Source organism: Panulirus ornatus, chromosome 19, assembly GCF_036320965.1.
Source record: "Panulirus ornatus isolate Po-2019 chromosome 19, ASM3632096v1, whole genome shotgun sequence".
Classification (NCBI taxonomy): domain Eukaryota; kingdom Metazoa; phylum Arthropoda; class Malacostraca; order Decapoda; family Palinuridae; genus Panulirus; species Panulirus ornatus.
The window spans coordinates 16,993,641-17,004,985 of record NC_092242.1 but is presented as its reverse complement, the minus strand read 5'-3'; positions in this window follow the sequence as shown (position 1 = coordinate 17,004,985).

Sequence of the window (11,345 nt, the reverse complement as noted above, 5' to 3'; positions counted from 1 at the left end):
CCCGCAATACCCATCAATCACGCCCGCAATATCCATCAATCACGCCCGCAATATCCATCAGTCACGCCCTCAATACCCATCAATCACGCCCTCAATACCCATCAATCACGCCCGCAATATCCATCAATCACGCCCGCAATATCCATCAATCACGCCCGCAATATCCATCAATCACGCCCGCAATACCCATCAATCACGCCCGCAATACCCATCAATCACGCCCGTAATACCCATCAACCACGCCCGCAATACCCATCAATCACGCCCGCAATATCCATCAATCACGCCCGCAATATCCATCAATCACGCCCGCAATATCCATCAATCACGCCCGCAATACCCATCAATCACGCCCGCAATATCCATCAACCACGCCCGCAATACCCATCAATCACGCCCGCAATATCCATCAATCACGCCCGCAATATCCATCAGTCACGCCCTCAATACCCATCAATCACGCCCTCAATACCCATCAATCACGCCCGCAATATCCATCAATCACGCCCGCAATATCCATCAATCACGCCCGCAATATCCATCAACCACGCCCGCAATACCCATCAATCACGCCCGCAATATCCATCAATCACGCCCTCAATACCCATCAATCACGCCCGCAATACCCATCAATCACGCCCGCAATACCCATCAACCACGCGTGCAATACCCATCAACCACGCCCGCAATACCCATCAATCACGCCCGCAATACCCATCAATCACGCCCGTAATACCCATCAACCACGCCCGCAATACCCATCAATCACACCCGCAATATCCATCAATCACGCCCGCAATATCCATCAATCACGCCCTCAATACCCATCAATCACGCCCGCAATACCCATCAATCACGCCCTCAATACCCATCAATCACGCCCGCAATATCCATCAATCACGCCCTCAATACCCATCAATCACGCCCGCAATACCCATCAACCACGCCCGCAATACCCATCAACCACGCCCGCAATACCCATCAACCACGCCCGCAATACCCATCAATCACGCCCGCAATACCCATCAACCACGCCCGCAATACCCATCAATCACGCCCTCAATACCCATCAACCACGCCCGCAATACCCATCAATCACGCCCGCAATACCCATCAATCACGCCCGTAATACCCATCAACCACGCCCGCAATACCCATCAATCACACCCGCAATATCCATCAATCACGCCCGCAATATCCATCAATCACGCCCTCAATACCCATCAATCACGCCCGCAATACCCATCAATCACGCCCTCAATACCCATCAATCACGCCCGCAATATCCATCAATCACGCCCTCAATACCCATCAATCACGCCCGCAATACCCATCAACCACGCCCGCAATACCCATCAACCACGCCCGCAATACCCATCAACCACGCCCGCAATATCCATCAACCACACCGTGAGTGAACGAACAGGACCCATGAGTTCCTCCGCATCAGGGAACAGTGTGTCGCCATTGGTTGCCTCCAACAACCAAGGTGTGATTGACTAACAAGGGGACATTAATCACGGGAGTAGGCTGGGTGACAGACACAGATGACCGGTGCCAAATACGTTAGTGGCTGTAGACTTGTATTAGATTGATGTTAGGGCGTTTTGCTGGTTGTTAAAGGTCACTTGGTGGTTGTTGATGAGTTAAGGTGGCTATTAATGGAGTCTCTTTTATTAAAAAGTTTCTCGTATCAGACATCGCGAGTGTTATGTGATGAATGGATTAAAACACTTTCGTCATTCAAGTCAGAGATCAGCATCTCTCAAGTGAAAAAACTTCATCAAGTGTAGTTAACGTAAAGATTGTATACAGTTGGTTAAGAAAGATTACTGAGACGGCTTATCCTGGATTTCATAAAGTACTCGTAAAGAAACTGAGTTTTGTATTTTCTTATAATTCTTCACATTTTATAGAAAATTTCTTTCTGAGCTTTGTAGGTCCTTAAACATGACATATAGAGGTGATAAGCTAGATATAAAAGTTCTTTTTTTTCTCTCTCTATGTTAATCACATTTCAATATTTCCAACAGCAACACAGTTTACCTCTTCAGATTATATCGAGATCCCAGTGTCACATCTCCGTGGAGACGGCCTTGCATTTATCATCACAGCTACCCCGTCAGAAAGGTGAAATTCCATTAGTCTTATCTTACTACATAATCTATCTTGATTTATCTTTATATACTTCAGCCTTGTATAGCATCGTCATAGTTTTGATAAGATATCCTTTCCCTAGGGAGATTCTTCAAAGGTAATTATACAAAGCGGAGAAAAGGGTTTCCCTCGTATTACTCAACTGGTACAGAGATCCGTTCCCTTTGGCCTCTGGTTCTTTTAACCACGCCCACATTGTACCCAGTCCAAGAGCTATCCAGTCCACCGGACCGTCACCTACTGCCGTCCTGTGGAGTTTACTAAAAGATTCCGATCCCTCCAATTAGACAAGCCCATGCAGGTCTGGGTTAAACAACAGTGCATTACCACACACAAAAGGATTAAAATCTTTATTCCCCTTCATAAATCGTGACTTACACTTCCCTTGTACGGATCTTATATTCTAAAATGTTTCGTTCTTTTAATAACCCTCGTCTCCCCGGAGGCTTGCTAGTGAGTGACTATCTATTGCAAAAGTATGATGACGTAAAGATCATAAATTGGAAACCCCTGAAACTCCAAAGTTCCTCTCCTATACTTAGCGAACGTGTCACCAAGAGTGACTCCCTCACACAGTTGGATGTGGCTAACCCGGTGCCATCAGCATTACCAACAATGAGGATAATAATTCTAAGAAATTTAACACCTGCTTGTTCAAATGCATGATCGCACGTGCAGTATATCTTGCGTTAGTTAGAGGGTGGTATCTTGCCTTAACAGCCTTGCAACTGTTCAGATTTGTCGCCAAGCATCCATGTCCAAAGGCCATCAATTCACAGACAACGACACCTACTTCAGAGCCAAGGGTAGACTTTCTTCTAAGGACCTTCATGATAATCCCTGAGTCAAAACCCATTTTACAAAGGAACTCTCAACGTACCATAAACTCTCAATGTACCATAAACTGGTCTAATCTTTACTCAAGTCTATTATAAAACTATGCAGTTTTAGAAGCGTAGAAACACAAATCATCCGTTAATATTCCTACAAAGTTCCTTTATCACTAGACTAACAGAAAGAGAATTCTAACCAGGCAATTATTGTATTAATCTTCCTGTCGTAACCACGACAAGAGAGTCCTCAACATTAAAGACCTGATTTATAACGTACAGGATTACACACATCAGAAGTGATAAGTGGTGCGTATGTTTGTATTAATCACCGATCAGGACGGGCTGATAGCGGCCATTGATCTAAGAGGATGATTTAGGGGGTCCAGTGGCGATGCCTCTTTTGGGAGAGGCACACACTACACTCCGGGGCGACGTAATATCTGCTTGGATTGATTGTAGTGGTGAGGATAAACTGTGAAGTGAAGGGCACGGAGGGAGGTGGAAGTGGAGATAAATAAGAGGAGAGGAAAGTGGGGTCGGGTGTTGCTTTTGTAATCTCTCTCTCTCTCTCTCTCTCTCTCTCTCTCTCTCTCTCTCTCTCTCTCTCTCTCTCTCTCTCTCTCTCTCTCTCTCTCTCTCTCTCTCTCTCTCTCTCTCTCTCTCTCTCTCTCTCTCTCTCTCTCTCTCTCTCTCTCTCTCTCTTGTTGTCGGTGTCATCCGTCTGATTATCGGACACGTCGGTGATGAACCACCTCTACTGCTTCATTAATCCGTTATCATTTTAACCATGACAGAAGCTTCGTTGCCAAGAATACTCAATTTGAATGGAATAAGGAAAGCCTGTCTTGGCAAGAGTGTTGGACGGAAATATTAGATTTCTATTCGATAGACAAAAACTATAAGCAGTTCTTAGACATCTGGGATAAACCCTCCTGGAACCACAGTTACAAACACGCCTGGAACCACAGGAATAAATGTTCCCTGGAGCCACAGGCTTAAATGCCTCCTGGAACCACGGGTTCAAATGTTTCCTGCAAACAGCGTTAATGTTTCTTGGAACCACTGGGATAAAGTCTTCCTGAAACCAAAGGTATAAATGCATCCTGGACCCACAGGGATAAAGTCTTACTGAAAAAACAGGGATAGATGCTTCCTGGAACTACAGGGTTAAATGCTTCCTGGAAAGAAAGGAATAAACGTTTCCTGGAACCACAGGGTTGAATGCTTTCTGGAACGATACGGATAAATGTCTCCTGGAACGACAGGGTTAGATACTTTCCTGCACCACAGGGATAGATAAATCCCGGAACCACAGAGTTAAATGCTTCTTGGAAGCACGTTTCAGTTGTTGAGGTGTCTTCTGATATTCATTTTCACATAAAACAGTCTGAACTTGAGGAGAGTCACACATTTAAGTCAAATTTCCATATAATTTCAAACTTTCACGATGACGTTTCTCTAAAACTTTCATTCGAAGAAGAGTCAAGGCTGGAGTGACCTCCTATTACCAGGTCAAATCTGTGATTAAATGAAGAAATTAACAGGTGTCAGCTGATCGTTTGATCTTGGAGGACTTGATTTTCCGGTAGGACAACCACTGAATGACTCATTACGCTTTGAGAAAGAGAAGAGAGTCAGAGGCGAGGCGAGAAAACAAGAAATGGTAAAATATGAGGAGTCAGAGGCATTGTGGCGGGTCCCGGGAGGAGACGGCACGGAACAGGAGAGAGGGAGGAGGAGGAGAAGGAGGAGAGTTCCCCCTAGTGGCGCGAGGCTCGCAGAGGCGCCAGTTGCTCAGTGGTTTGGAGTCCGTCTGACAGAGAATACGTGTGGTACTCCCGCCCGCCCGTCCACCTGCTTGGTAAGGCCCCCTGCTCGAGAGAGACGAGTATGAGGTATCCGTGTTACAGCTACTTCTGAAAATGGTCGATCTAATGTCGGTAGAGATCAGTGGCAAATGTGGTAGACTTATGCTACAAAACTACCGCAATTCATTGACTTTTCTTTCGCTGCTTTAGGTAATCAAGGTGCAAGGACGAGGATGCTGAACTGCAAGGGAAGCATGAGCCATCTTCAGCTGCTGGACCTAAGCAGATAAGGATGTGGACTTCGACAAGAGTGAGGACACTGGCTGGTATCATTCACTGCGTTTTGCTTGTAAGTGTGAGAGGAAGCACATGATTACTGACAGGAAAATGGGATAAACAGAGGAACCGGGAACGGCGCAGGAAGAGGCAGGAGTGTCGGCGAACTATAGCAACAATGGCAATAGGCATTTTGGAAATGTTGCGTGGGTCGCGATAAAAGAAAAAAAAGTACCAGCCTCGTCCGCGTTCAACCACGTCGCGACATTGTTGTGACAGTGGCTGGAAGTTCCCGGACACGCTGAAGCGTAAGCCACAGCAGCCATCTCTGTCAAAGGTACCGCAGGAAGACGGCCAACGCCCGGGAGAGGTACCGCATGCGGCAGATCAACTCGGCTTTCGAGACCCTGCGTGGAGGAGTGTTGCCGTCTTAGGTGTACCATTGACGCGCTGTCTCAGAACTGACCAGGATACCTATGCTGAGACTCGCCTCCGCCTACATCAGGTCTCTCCAGGGCATTTTGGACACTAAAACCCGCCAGAATACCTGCTCCCTGAGGTTCTCAAGCTTATTAGGAAAAGCTCCCAGTCCTCAGGAGCCCCAACCCTTAAATTACAACACAACCAAGAGCGCCACTGGAACGACCAAGTATCATTCAAGACACACAGCCCCGGACAGTAAACTAATGCCTTTCGTGCATGACGCTCCGGAGCCTGGAGTCTTCCAGGACAACCTGGAGTCCTCGTACCTGTCGCCCCTGCCTGACAACACTGACACCTTCGGCCTCTGGCTGGGCCACGACCCGCCTCGCTGCTGGAGTGAGGCTCAACACACGCTCCCAATGTCATGATGCTGGAGTTGTCTCGAACACAAAATGTTCTGAATTATAAATCTCGTAGCAAGCATTTCCGAATGCACTGGACAACGATTGAGCTTGTTCCTTGGAAGCAATTGATTTTCAACTACAATATGTTAGCCTTTAATCAGATATAATTCACGAGAGATACAGCATTTACAACTAACAATCAAAATTCCGATGCATCATTCAGCTGCTTAAACACACACTGTTTCCCTTCGAAATAAGAGGAATATAAACAGTATTATGATCCTGTCTCTAAAATTCATCTCGCTAGAAAGAGATTAATGCAACTGTTACTGTTTAAGAGATCCATCAGGTGGACCCACACGTCAAAATGACGTGTGGGTCACATCTGGAGCGTAAATCATTTCTGGTATAAGTCAGACGTTTCATGAAAGTTATGATATGCCAGGTACCCAGTCCCTCGGAGGAACTCTTAAGTATTTATTCTCAGTAATGTTTAAACTGTGATATTGAATATTACATTCATGAAAGACACACACACACACACACACACACACACACACACACACACACACACACACACACACACACACACACACACACATACACACATATTCATTAGCTTCAAGAATACATTATTGAGACTGAAATCCTCAGTTATATATATGAATATATCTCTACTTATAACCATCTCTCGCTCTCTCTCTCTCTCTCTCTCTCTCTCTCTCTCTCTCTCTCTCTCTCTCTCTCTCTCTCTCTCTCTCTCTGTATATATATATATATATATATATATATATATATATATATATATATATATATATATATATATATATATATATATTTTATATATATATATATATATATATATATATATATATATATATATATATATATATATATATATATATATATATATATATATTTTGTATCTTATATGGAAACAATTAAATACAAATGCTTTTTCATACTCCAGAGGTTTCAACAGTTTATTCTAGTCAAGATGACTGTGTCAATTTTCGAGCACGATCAAAGTTCTTTTTTTTTTCATTCAGTCCATGACTAAGGACCTCCAGTGCAAAAGCCGATTTTAAGAAGTTACATGCAAGGACGTACAATCATGTCGTAAATATTACAGATCTGTACTCACTGCGTGTTGGTTTAGCCAATTTTCTTTTACGTTTAGTGTCAATACAGAAAGAGATGTACTTAGTAATACAGTATATTCCTGTTTTCTTTCCCTAAGCACTTCGCATGAGGTGCATCTCTTGTTTACAGATGTAGAAGTTGAGTACCTCCTGAGATCGGGTACGCCTATGACGTATAGATCATGTGAGAGTATATTGCCATTAATGATATACGAACCCACAATGTTGTCATTCTCGTCATTAGATTTAATAATCATTTCGTTAATGAATGTTTTATTCCCAAGGAAATCTTCTTTACACTGAAGGAGAGTAATACAAGGCCCAGGATGTCTCATATTCACGAAGATAATATGGAAAATGATCCGTCACTTATTGAATGAACCGTCATGAATACTCCTCGGTACATTAACTTTTTAAGAGAGGTAGATTAAGAGGAAGTTATCTGTAGTGGAAGAGATTTGAGAGAGAAATTTGGGAAAAGCAACGGCATTGACTGAACCAAGGCATGTGAAGCATCCGGGGTAAGCCATGGAAAAGTCTGTGTGGCCTCTTTTTGGATGGAGAGCTGAAGTTTCGGTGCATTACACATGAAACCTAAATGATGGATGTGAGCGGATGGGGGCCTTCTTCGTCTGTTCCTAGCGCTACCTCGCTGACTCGAGAAACGGTGATCGAGTATAGAAATATATATATATATATATATATATATATATATATATATATATATATATATATATATATATATATATATATATTTTTTTTTTTTTTATACTTTGTCGCTGTCTCCCGCGTTTGCGAGGTAGCGCAAGGAAACAGACGAAAGAAATGCCCCCCCCCCATACACATGTACATACACACGTCCACACACGCAAATATACATACCTACACAGCTTTCCATGGTTTACCCCAGACGCTTCACATGCCTTGATTCAATCCACTGACAGCACGTCAACCCCGGTATACCACATCGCTCCAATTCACTCTATTCCTTGCCCTCCTTTCACCCTCCTGCATGTTCAGGCCCCGATCACACAAAATCTTTTTCACTCCATCTTTCCACCTCCAATTTGGTCTCCCTCTTCTCCTCGTTCCCTCCACCTCCGACACATATATCCTCTTGGTCAATCTTTCCTCACTCATTCTCTCCATGTGCCCAAACCATTTCAAAACACCCTCTTCTGCTCTCTCAACCACGCTCTTTTTATTTCCACACATCTCTCTTACCCTTACGTTACTTACTCGATCAAACCACCTCACACCACACATTGTCCTCAAACATCTCATTTCCAGCACATCCATCCTCCTGCGCACAACTCTATCCATAGCCCACGCCTCGCAACCATACAGCATTGTTGGAACCACTATTCCTTCAAACATACCCATTTTTGCTTTCCGAGATAATGTTCTCGACTTCCACACATTTTTCAAGGCTCCCAAAATTTTCGCCCCCTCCCCCACCCTATGATCCACTTCCGCTTCCATGGTTCCATCCGCTGACAGATCCACTCCCAGATATCTAAAACACTTCACTTCCTCCAGTTTTTCTCCATTCAAACTCACCTCCCAATTGACTTGACCCTCAACCCTACTGTACCTAATAAACTTGCTCTTATTCACATTTACTCTTAACTTTCTTCTTCCACACACTTTACCAAACTCAGTCACCAGCTTCTGCAGTTTCTCACATGAATCAGCCACCAGCGCTGTATCATCAGCGAACAACAACTGACTCACTTCCCAAGCTCTCTCATCCCCAACAGACTTCATACTTGCCCCTCTTTCCAGGACTCTTGCATTTACCTCCCTAACAACCCCATCCATAAACAAATTAAACAACCATGGAGACATCACACACCCCTGCCGCAAACCTACATTCACTGAGAACCAATCACTTTCCTCTCTTCCTACACGTACACATGCCTTACATCCTCGATAAAAACTTTTCACTGCTTCTAACAACTTTCCTCCCACACCATATATTCTTAATACCTTCCACAGAGCATCTCTATCAACTCTATCATATGCCTTCTCCAGATCCATAAATGCTACATACAAATCCATTTGCTTTTCTAAGTATTTCTCACATACATTCTTCAAAGCAAACACCTGATCCACACATATATATATATATACATATATATATATATATATATATATATATATATATATATATATATATATATATATATATATATATATATATTCATATATATATATATATATATATATATATTTTGCTTTGTCGCTGTCTCACGCGTTTGCGAGGTAGCGCAAGGAAACAGACGAAAGAAATGGCACAACCCACCCCCATACACAATGTACACACATACACGTCCACACACGCAAATATACATACCTATACATCTCAATGTACACATATATATACACACACAGACACATACATATATACCCATGCACACAATTCACACTGCCTGCCCCTATTCATTCCCATCGCCACCTCGCCAAATATGGAATGCCATCCCCCTCCCCCCTCATGTGTGCGAGGTAGCACTAGGAAAAGACAACAAAGGCCCCATTCGTTCACACTCAGTCTCCAGCTGTCACGCAGTAATGCCCGAAACCACAGCTCCCTTTCCACATCCAGGCCCCACACAACTTTCCATGGTTTACCCCAGACGCTTCACATGCCCTGATTCAATCCACTGACAGCACGTCAACCCCGATATACCACATCGATCCAATTCACTCTATTCCTTGCCCGCCTTTCACCCTCCTGCATTTTCAGGCCCCGATCACTCAAAATCTTTTTCACTCCATCTTTCCACCTCCAATTTGGTCTCCCACTTCTCGTTCCCTCCACCTCCGACATATATATCCTCTTGGTCAATCTTTCCTCACTCATTCTCTCCATGTGCCCAAGCCATTTCAAAACACCCTCTTCTGCCCTCTCAACCACGCTCTTTCTATTTCTACACATCTCTCTTACCCTTACATTACTTACTCGATCAAACCACCTCACACCACACATTGTCCTCAAACATCTCATTTCCAGCACATCCACCCTCCTGCGCACAACTCTATCCATAGCCCACTCCTCGCAACCATACAACATTGTTAGAACCACTATTCCTTCAAACATACCCATTTTTGCTTTCCGAGATAATGTTCTCGACTTCCACACATTCTTCAAAGCTCCCAGGATTTTCGCCCCCTCCCCCACCCTATGATTCACTTCCGCTTCCATGGTTCCATCCGCTGCCAGATCCACTCCCAGATATCTAAAACACTTTACTTCCTCCAGTTTTTCTCCATTCAAACTTACCTCCCAATTGACTTGACCCTCAACCCTACTGTACCTAATAACCTTGCTCTTATTCACATTTACTCTTAACTTTCTTCTTTCACACACTTTACCAAACTCAGTCACCAGCTTCTGCAGCTTCTCACATGAATCAGCCACCAGCACTGTATCATCAGCGAACAACAACTGACTCACTTCCCAAGCTCTCTCATCCACAACAGACTTCATACTTGCCCCTCTTTCCAAAACTCTTGCATTCACCTCCCTAACAACTCCATCCATAAACAAATTAAACAACCATGGAGACATCACACACCCCTGCCGCAAACCTACATTCACTGAGAACCAATCACTTTCTTCCTACACGTACACATGCCTTACATCCTCGATAAAAACTTTTCACTGCTTTTATATATATATATATATATATATATATATATATATATATATATATATATATATATATATATATATATATATATATATATATATATATATATATATATATATATATATATATATATATATATATATATATATATATATATATATATATATATATATATATATATATATATATATATATATATATATATATATATATATATATATATATATATATATATATATATATATATATATATATATATATATATATATATATATATATATATATATATATATATATATATATATATATATATATATATATATATATATATATATATATATATATATATATATATATATATATATATATATATATATATATATATATATATATATATATATATATATATATATATATATATATATATATATATATATATATATATACTATATATATATATATATATATATTATATATATATATATATTATATATATATATATATATTTTATATAATATATATAATATATATATTTATATATTATATATAATATATATATATATATTTATTATATATATATTATATATATTATATATATATATATATACATAAAACATCTGGCAAATCATTAGTTAGATTGTGGCAACAT